Source organism: Myotis daubentonii, chromosome 2 (genome assembly GCF_963259705.1).
Source record: "Myotis daubentonii chromosome 2, mMyoDau2.1, whole genome shotgun sequence".
Taxonomy (NCBI): Eukaryota; Metazoa; Chordata; class Mammalia; order Chiroptera; family Vespertilionidae; genus Myotis; species Myotis daubentonii.
In genome coordinates this window covers 58,091,439-58,102,236 of record NC_081841.1, presented here as the reverse complement: position 1 = coordinate 58,102,236, position 10,798 = coordinate 58,091,439, and the positions used below count along the sequence as shown (strand labels likewise).

Here is a 10,798-nt window from a genome sequence, read left to right as displayed (position 1 = left end):
TTATGTAGCTCATTTTAAATGGACCAGGATATTTTAATCATCCAAGAAAAGCCATTGTTTATAGCTTAAAATTGAAAATATATCTGCACATTTTTCCATAAAATATGAATACATGATTTTCCGTTTCTTTTAATGATGTTGTGGAAATATGTTACAATAGTACATGCAATAAATCTCAGTCAAGGAAAAAAGTAATGTAAAAAGTGTTATTAATAACAATATATATATTTCTTAATTTTACAGACATCCCTATTTTGAAATATTAATCATTTTACATAGATAACCTCTGTGTTACCATGTCATTTATCTAAACTATAGTATATTACAACTCTGGGTGAAGAATTGCAAATTATATCAAAGAAACAAATGGTCAAAACGACATAAATTACCCACAATTGCAACTGCTAAAGAATTAAAGAATAATCAAAAAAATCCGGTAAGGCCCACAGCATGGATGTATATGGTTTCAGAAATGTAAAATATTTGCAACTGTATTACTGCAAATTATTTCTTAATTAAACTAGTGATGTGAAAAAGAAAGTTATTGGATTGATGATCTTCATAATGAGCTCCTGGTGAGCATATTAATATTAAACATGCATGGTCCTGTATGTAAAACACATTTCTTTGATGATATCATTTTGCTCAGTTGTAACTTCACAGTAAACCTGAGCCAGTCTTTAAAATGTGTACTAAAATTTTGGATGAGAGCGCATTTCTGTAAGGCAAAATTGGTTTGTGGTTTCTACTGTAAGAAAGAGAATTACTGTGCACAGTATAAGAACTCTAATTTTACGGTTTGCAAGGTTGGGGAGTAGCTAGAGTTTTCAGCGGCTCACCCACACCTGTCATGAATAACAATACAATGACTTTGTAAAGCTATTTCCTCAGTGGAATTCCAAGAACTGCATAATCTCATTTAGACTCCTAACATCTCTCCCAGGAGCCACCACGTAGGAAATGTCTCCATTTTAAACAATGGAAAGGAGGCAGCTAGCGTTCAGACAATACCTTGCACCCAACAGATTAGAAAGTACTTCCCTAGTCATGGCAGAACTCTCAGCAATCCCCTTAGAGAGATTCCAAGCACACTGGGACAGGCGCCTCATTTCCACAGTGGCAGCATCAGGCCACCATTGCCAGACAAGCCTCAGTACTGGAAGAACCAAACCTATGCGTTTCAGCACCTTCCCCCAGCACCTTTCCACAGCTGACCCACTAGCAGCCGCCACCACCACCCAAGTTGACTGTCTCAGGACTTTGGCTTCTAGAGCCTAGCACCCATCCCCTGTCTCAGCCCCCAAGGGTTCTGATCTTCCTCCACTTGGCTTCTGGATCTTCTCTGCTTTATTCCTTTGGATTGGACTCTCCTCCTCAACTTTGACTTCACTGGCCATCCTTGAACCCAGCCGAGGGTCAACACTTCCACACATTATTCCATAGGACAGACCCTAACCAGCCCAGAGATGAGCAGTCCAGCTCTGGGAAACAGCCCCAGTGTGCATATCAGAGTTCCAGCTCTGATGCATTCAGCAGGCTGGATGCCCACGACCCCAGCTCCCACTCTAGCAAGCAGCTCCTGTAGCAGTGAACTCTAGCGTCCTTCTGTGTGACACTGATGGCCTGAACATGGGGCTAAGGAGAGCAGAGTCACAGACCAAGGCCCCAGGAAGCCTGCCATTCTGTCGTCACAAGTGTGCCGCCTGGTGACTTGCCAGCATTGCTGCAAAAACCTAAAGCTCTTCACGGGGGACACAAAGAAAATGTGAAGGTGATTAGTGGCTGGACAAATAATTCCCAAATGCATGTTCTGCAAGCAACGGAATGCAGCATAATCTCCCTAGAAGCTGTGCATTGTGTAATCATGGTCTTCTTGCTCAAAATCCAGCACCATGGCTGTGTTGCTCCTGTAATAATCTACACTAAAAAAAAAAAAACTAGCACCATGTGGGGCTTTCTGGTGAACAGCAGACCAGTTTCCTGGGACACGCTGAGTTATATTAGTGGGCAGCTTGCAAACAAGGCCACTTTAAGACAGACAAGATACTACCTCTTGGATGGTAAAGGCTAGCCTCCAGAAGCCACCTTGACTATTTGACATGACTTTTAAAAATACACCCATAAACTCTGGCATTTCCTCTTGGTGCTGGCCATTTCCTGACTGGACTCCAACTTGCTTCCATAACCTCTCACCACTACTCCACCACTTAGCTCTTCCTGCCCTTCAATGATAGTTGCCAGTGAGCCCTGCCCAGGTAGACCCATGTAGTTCCTCATTCATTAGCACACACCCAAGTACAGTGTCCTCGTGCCCTCCTCAGCAGTCTATCCCAACTCAATGCTTGGTTTAAGTGATTTTCAATCACTACCATCCATTCCCACTCACTCCCTACCTCCCCAACCAAAAAAAAAAAAAGATAGATAGATAGAGCAAACATATATTCCCTTATTTTTTTCTTTCTCACGTAACCCTAATTCCGTTCAGTATGGAAGTGGTCTGGAGTGAAAATATTCTCCTTCCCTGCCTCCCCTGCAGCTAGGGCCCTGAGAGCCAGCTCTGGCCAAGAGATGCAGAAGAAAATCTTTGAAGAAAAGCATCCCTTTTCAAACAAAACAGTTAGAATCAGAAGCAAACAAGTTGGCACTTCCTCCAGGATGGCATATGCATATGGAGCTAGAGACAGAAAAGCTGACCACAATCATTAGGCAACAAACCGGAAGACAAGAGCCCCATGCTAAGCGTGGCAGTGTGGAAGGACAGAAGGAGCTGGAACTGTGGGGATGCTTCCCGGTCCTGGACTGTCCACCTTTGGACTTCTTGTTATGAGAAAAATAAATAAATCCCTGTTTGGTTAAGGCACTGTGGTCAGATTCTTCTAGTTTTCTATTACTTTTAGCCAAATACATTCCTACCAGACACATTGTTCTCCTTTTACCCCATTGAATTTTGACTAGACTGTTGTTTTCACACCCTAATGGTCAAAGCTCAGGGTCTTACTTTCACACTTTTTGGCTTTTTAATTTTTAGCTAGAAACACGTGCTAATATTTGACCTGCAAAACCAAATCCCTTCATCTTTTGGGTAAAGCATAATAATGATTAAATAAAATAATATTCAAGCATGACTACTTCAATAATACAACTAGCTTAAATCAAGAGAACATGAAGTAACAAAAAAGCAAATTATTTTATCTCAGATCTATTTTTAAGATCTCTCTTCATTACTCACTAGTTGTGTAGCCATGAGCAAGTCACCTAAACCTCTCCAAACTTCAGTTTCCTATCTATTAAATATAGATAGAAGTAATGTCTACTCACAGGGTTGCTGTTAACATCCCATGAAGCAGTATGGACAATAATAGGTATTGTTATTGGTCATAATAATTATCTAGAAGTTATTTCTCCATTGAGTAAAAAATGCATTTTCAACTAATCTTTTTTCTTAATATATTTCCTTTTTTGGTAATAGCCTCCTAACCATTTCCAGGCAATAGATAAGGTAAAGGTTCTAGAAGCCACTTATCTTGTGCAAGCTCAATTCTAATTAGAGGTAGGCCTGGAGAGCCCCTAAAAGTATTCCACTGGTCCTGGGTTGGATACTACAATAATACAAGTTCATACCTAGTGAAGCAAAAAAGAACACCATTCCACATATGACCTACAAAACCAAGCACCCAAAACCAACTAAAGCCAGAAAACTGAAAATTTTCTAGTGAGCATGTTTTAAATATTCATTAAGGGAAATTTCTTTCACTTTGCATACTGTGGATTTATCTATTCTTCTCCACGCCTTAATAGAGATGATCTTTTAGGTGATATGAGTGTGTCCCATAATTTTTCAGAAAATATTTTTAAATAATGTGTAAAATTTGTGTTCGCTTTACTCCTTTCATTTTTCCACTTATAAATATTTAGGAACTAAGAATTAGAAAGAATTTGAGACATATCTTATAAACTTACAGAAGAAAGTTCCTAAAACCAAGAAACTATCCTGAGGATGCCGAAAAGCAGTGCATGTTTCTAACCACCTCCCCACAGTGACCACAGCTCTCCTGAGGCTGTCATTATCCTTTCCATAATGCTTAGGTCCTGTGATTTTAAAGTGCGCATATTGTCTGCGATATGCAGCACCACAGTGATGAAAGCTACAAACATTTCCGTGTAGAGTTTAGGCTTTTGTCCCTTCTGTCAAGGTTGGTAAGTGTCACTGTCTTCATTTCTGCCTGCGTTTCATGTGGATCTGGACATTAACTTCTGTACCAATTTCTATGAATACTCACTGCAACCTTGTTGATCATCAAGCCTGACAAGGTTAAACTTGAGAATGTGAAAGTAGGCTGAAAGCAGACTAGAGAAGTGTGGTCAGGGAAATGGCTGGATGGTCCCGAGCCTGTGAGAGAAGATGTTTGTGGCCCTTCTCGCATCCCTGAGCCTGAATCCAGCCCATCCCCTACTCCCCAGCTCTATCCCTAGGCCACCTGGCCCTGAGCCAAAAGCCAATCTTGCCACATTTCCTGTTAGTTCTCAGTAGTCATAGTGCTGTGTATGGGAAAGCAGTTCATTTGGAGTTGGACGGAAAGATTATTTACCAACTTAAACACCTACTTACCTGCTCCAAAATGTTCAGCTATAAAATGTAAAAATACCAACAACATATGGGCATCTTCTTATGTTTCTGGGGTAGGGAATAGAGGACTTATTATGGTATGACTTCTCCCAAAAGCAATTTATCAAGAGCCCTAAAAATGTCTAGATTATTTGACAAGGTAATTTTGCTTTGGGGAATCTATACTGCAGAAATAATCTTTATTGTTGAAAGTATTACATATATGCATATAAGTTTCCTGGTTAATCTCTCCCCACCCCATCCCCCGCATTCCCTCTGAGATTCATCAATCTGTTCTATGCTTCTCTGTCTCTGGATCTATTTTGTTCATCAGTATATTTTGTTCATTAGATTCCACAGATGAGTGAGATCATGTGATACTTATCTTTCTCTGACTGGCCTATTTCACTTATCATAATAGTCTCCAGGTCCCTCCCTGCTGTTTCAAAGGGTAAGAGATCCTTCTTTTTTAGAGCTGCACTAGAGGCCCGATGCACATAATTCATGCAAGAGTAGGTCTTCCTTCCCCCAACTGCTGGCACCGGCTTCCCTCTGGCCGCCAGCAGGCACCCAGGACCCCGGCTTCCCTCGCAGCCCCGGCTTCGTCCGGAAGGAAGGAAGGACGGATATCCAGCCTAATTAGTATTCCAAGCTATCTAATTTTTTATCCTACTTCAGTGAAATCGGACCATGTTAGTGTTGGAGTTTCTAAGGGAGACAGTAGTTTACAAATCTTTTCTTGTCCAACTCTGAGCCAATTGAAAAGTAAACACAGGAGTCAGACAGGAATTGATAAACAGCTTAAAAATTAAAACACAGTTTAAAGCTTAAAGCTCAGTTAGTAAATGTAGCTTGAACCATACACCAAAATGGACTACTAAAAACTTATCCCTGCTCTTTACAGCCAGCACTGAGCTATGGGTATCTCTCAAGAAAACTGGCACAAGCGCTGCAAGACCAGGGGCAAGAGGAAGCCCTACCACAAGAAGCGAAAATATGAGCTGGGATGCCCTGCTGCCAGCCCTAAGATTGGACCCGGCTGCATACACACACTCCGAGTGCGCGGAGGCAACAAGAAGTACCGGGCCTTGAGGCTGGACGTGGGCAGCTTCTCCTGGGGTTCCCAGTGTTGTACGCGAAAAACAAAGATTATTGACGTTGTCTACAAAGCACCCAACAACGACCTGGTCCGCACCAAGACCCTAGTAAAGAACAGCATCGTGCTCGATGATAGCACACCGTGCGGACAGTGGTACGAGTCCCACTACACACTGCCCGTGGGCCGCAAGTAGGGGGCCAAGCTGACTCCTGAAGAGGAAGAGATTTTGAACAAAAACGATCAAAGAAAATTCAGAAAAAAAATCTGATGAAAGGGAAAAGAACGCCAAAATCAGCCATCTCCTCGAGGAGCAGTTCCAGCAGGGCAAACTTCCTGCATGCATCGCTTCAAGACCAGGCCAGTGTGGCCCAGCAGATGGCTATGTGCTTTAGGGCAAAAAGCTGGAGTTCTATTTGAGGAAAATCAAGACCCGGAAAGTGAAATAAATCCTCTTCCCTTCTACCTTAGCTCATGTAATAAAGGTGTTTATTCTAAAAATAAAAATAAATTAATTAACTAATGAAATAAATGACTTATCCCCCTTCCCCTCCCCAAACCCCCAACCCTTCAGCCATCTCCAGGTCATGGGACCCACTTGGAGAGTATCAGAGCATACTACCTGAGTTAGAATCCCAGCTTTGCCACTTACTAGCTTATTTTCCATGTGATCCTTAGCAAGTTACTTTTTCTCTCTGTGCCTCAGGCTTCCCATCTATAAAATTGAAGTACTTGTATTTGACTCAGAGTTATCTTGAAGTTTGAAATGCTTAGAACAGAACCTGGTACAAAGTAAGCTATGCTATGATTATGATGGTTATTATTAGGCAGAACAGACACTACTGAGCCAGCTGCATGGGGAGTTGTGGCTAGATTTAAGCCCAGAGAGACAGGACACAGGTGAGCAGTGACAGGAACACATTAATTCTAACTAATGGGGAGACTTGAGCCAGTGCATGTTAGATTCTTGCCCCATCATTAGTGAGATTACTCTCTGGGCATGTACCTCAGTTGCAGGTTTGATCCCCAGCCCCCAGTCAGGGCACCAGCAGGAAGCAACCAATCAATGTGTCTCTCTCATGTTGATCTCTCTCTCTCTCTCTCTCCCTCTCTCTCTCTCTCTCTCTCTCTCTCTCTATATATATATATATATATATATATATATATATATATATATATATCCCTCCCTCCCTGCCCCCACTCTCCCCAAAAATCAATGGGAAAAAATATCCTCAAGTAAGAATAAAAATAAATCATTAATTAATAATTTTTTTAAATGGGCAGAGGACCTGAATAGACACTTCTCCAAAGAAGACATACAAATGGCTAGAGATATAAGAAAAACATGCTTGATGTCACTAATTATCAAAGAGATGCAAGTTAAAATGACAGTGAGGTACCACTTCACATCTGCCAGAATGACTATCATCAATAAGTCAACAAACAAGTGCTGGTGAGGATGTGGAGAAAAAGGAACCCTCCTGCACTGCTGGTGGGAATGTAGACTAGTATAACCACTATGGGAAACAGTATGGAATTTCCTCAAAAATTAAAAATGGAATTGACATTTGGCCCAGTGATCCACTTCTAGGAATATAGTCTAAGAAACCTGAAACACCAATCAGAAAGAATAAATGCACCCCTATGTTCATAGCAACTTTGTTTACAACAGCTAAGATCTGGAAACAGCCCGTGTCCATCAGTAAATGAATGGATTAAAAACTGTGCTACATTCACACAGTGGATACTATGCAGTGAATACTATGCAGCAGTAAAAAGAAGATCTCTTACCCTTTGAGACAGCATAGAGGTACGTGGAGAGTATTATGCTAAGTGAAATAAGCCAGTCAGAGAAAAACAAGTATCACATGATCTCATTCATATGTAGAATCTAATGAACAAAATAAACTGACCAACAAAATAGATCCAGAGACATTGAAGCATGCAACAGATTGACATATTTCAGAGGGAAAGGGGGGAGGATGGGAGAAGAGATTAACCAAAGAACTCATATGCATATTTGCATAATCTTTGGATAGATAATTGTACGGGGAAGACTTGGGGTTGGAGCAGAAGCGGGGTTGAGGGGGGTCAATGGGGAAAAAACAGGGGACATCTGTAATACTTTCAACAATAAAGATAAATTAATTTTTTTAAAAAAAGAAGTTTCCTGCCTTGGCAGGCTCAGTTGGTTGGGCTGCACCAAAAGGTTGCTAATTCAATTCCTGGGTAGGGCACATGCCTGGCTTGCGGGCTAGATCCCCAGTAGGGGGTGTGCAGAAGGCAGCCGATCGATGTTTCACTCTCATATTGATGTTTCTCTCTCTCTCCCTCTCCCTTTCTCTCTCTCTAAAATATCAATAAAATAAGTTTCCCTTTCACTTATTTTTTTATTGTTATATTTGATATACATGTAAGCATAAGGTGTACAACATATTGACTTGATACATTTTCTTTCAGTTTTTATTTTAATTTGTTAAATTTCAAAATTTTGTGATGAAGCTCTGGACCAGTAACACAAAAATAGCAAAGTGGCAATGGCACATTAGCAGTCTGTCCAATTTGAAAATCTATGAGACTATATACAAATTCTTGATATAATGGCAGACTCACATCAGTACAACTAGTCATGTTTTTGTTAAAATAAGGTGCTTAAATTCATGTTTTGATAAGTTAAAAAGTAATTCTCCTTCTTCCTTCAGTTCCCTCTATATTTTCTCTCTGTTCTCTGAATTAAACAAAATTGCTACAATTCTGTTGCTTCCTTAAAATGTATTTAAAAATTGGCAAATACACATGTCTTCAAAAGAGAGGATGATATGCTACAATTTGCCCACAATTTCACATACAAACGCACAGCCTGGAGTTTCCTTTTCACTCTTTAAGAAGTGAAATACCAACTTTGTAAATGAAAGCTCTAGAATAAATCTTGAAATTTATAAACAATGGCACCCTAAACAACTCCCCAGGGAAAACGTTGCAACCCACAGCTTTACACACTACATGTAATTCAAAACTTTCTCAAAGATTTGTCTTAGTAGGCCCTCCATCTCCTATTACACTCATTTTGCCAATCTTTCTTTTAAGGTTTTGGGTTCATAAAATTGATTTAGAGTAAATCTGTGACAGAATGACAAAGAATATGGTGTCCTTTTCCACTGAGATCTAACATAAGATAGTTCAAGATATGGAGGTGAGGTGACAGGAGACTATATTTTTTCACTGGCAGTAAACTTCCTCTTCAGGAGAAATTTGTCTTTTCTCTGATGGGCTCTTTGGTTATGAAAGGGAAAGCACACAATAGCATGATCGAGGGCAAGACAATGAGAGAGCTAAATTGTACATTTTTTATAAAAGGAATTTTGAGTTGCCAGGAGCAAGGAAGAAATTGCAAATTAGAGAGACAAAGAGATGAGAGAACAAGGGGGAAGAGAAAATTGGCAGTTGGAAGTCCAGGGAGCTGGACTTTTCAATCAGGGGCAACTAACATTCAATTTTAAGTAATCAGCTATAAGTATTTTGCTTCAATGCAACTGCCATTTTTACCATAACATCTTTATGAAATTCCCTGCTTTTACGAGTGGTGTTTGAAGTAAATGAAGGGAAAAAATATGATGTTGCACATTTTGATTGACTTAGGGTATAGACAAGGGAAAAGACACTGAGTCAAGATGACAGTGAATTTGAAAACTTATGAAAAGCAGAAAATTTCTGAAAAGCAGGAAAATTCTGAAAACCCATAAATGACTAAGGGGACCAAGTGGGAATCCCTGAGATGTTGGAGGGATGCTGTGTCACTTAGGCTTTGTCAAATAAGCAGAACCACTCTATGGGATTTACTACAGGGATAACACCTTACACAACTGTGGGAGCTGTTGAGAAATTCTATGGAAGGCTGTTCCTTCCTTGTCTGTTGTTGGCCTGAAGTTTCTGCAGAGCCTCGGGATTAGCAGATGGGAGGAAATATTGGACATGGAAAGGGAAGATCAAGGACAAACTGGAGCCCTCATATCTTTCTCTCTCCCCCTCTCTCCCCCTCTCTCCCCCCTCTCCCTCTCTCTCCCCCTCTCTCCCTCTCTCTCTACCTCCAACATCGACAACACAGGTGATCTACAGAGGGAGTTTTCACTCCTGACCTCAGAGCTGAACACACACCTGGCTTAGGATTTTGAGAAGCTGAAGAAGGTGATCCAGCATGAGCTAGAGCAGCTGTGACCTTGGCTGCTGCCTTAAGCCAACAAGATACATCAGCAGATCAGTGTCAACATGCATGAACTCCAAGAGTGACTGGTACCCCACACTGAACTTCAACAAATAGTGGCTCACTGTGAGTAATAATGAAAGAAATCATCCCATTTTTACATGGTTTTCCTGGACCCATGGATCCTGGTGATACAATAACTGGCACAATAGGGGGGTCCAGTCAAGATGGCAGGTATGTAAATGCAGTACTCACCGCTTCCCACAACCACATCAAAATTACAACTAAAATACAGAATACCATCATTCAGAAACACCTGAAATCTAACTGAACAAAGTTCTACAACTAGGGAATTAAAGAAGAAGCACATTGAGACTGGCTCATCTAAGCCATTTACAGTACCTTTTCCATACAACTGGCCTCTCTTGCTTTATGCTTCGGACTTTTCTAAAATCTCTCAAACAAGCAGTCCTGTACCTCTCAATAAGTGCCCTAGGCCCAGGATTAGCAGCACCCACCTTGGTTCACAGATTGGCTTCTCCTGGGAACCTACAAGCCCAACATAAGTAGCAGCCACCTGCAGATTGCTCATTAGGTCGTGCCAGGTGGCCAAAGACAGGGCACAGACAGTGGCTGACTTTACATCTCCCAGGGGGCTCCAGAGCCAATGTAACCAGTGGTCAGCTTCAAACCATGCAGTATTACAACCCTACCACCTCCACAAGTGACACATTAAAGGGGTGGACTCGGTGAGCACCAAAACCCTACTGAAGCAAGTCTTGCTCCATAGGGTCAGCTCCTGTACAGAAGCTCTTTCACTGTAGTCCTAGTCAATCCTTGCAATGGATTCCAATGAGTTCATTGCTGCATTTTAGTTGCTTTTCAATGAGTTCCT

The 10,798-nt window shown here is 41.2% G+C and overlaps 1 pseudogene; it reads left to right on the top strand.

Annotated features, from left to right (window-relative positions):
• Positions 1-5,523: 5,523 nt before the first annotated feature.
• On the top strand, positions 5,524-6,151 carry LOC132226164 (small ribosomal subunit protein eS8-like; annotated as a pseudogene).
• Positions 6,152-10,798: the final 4,647 nt, after the last annotated feature.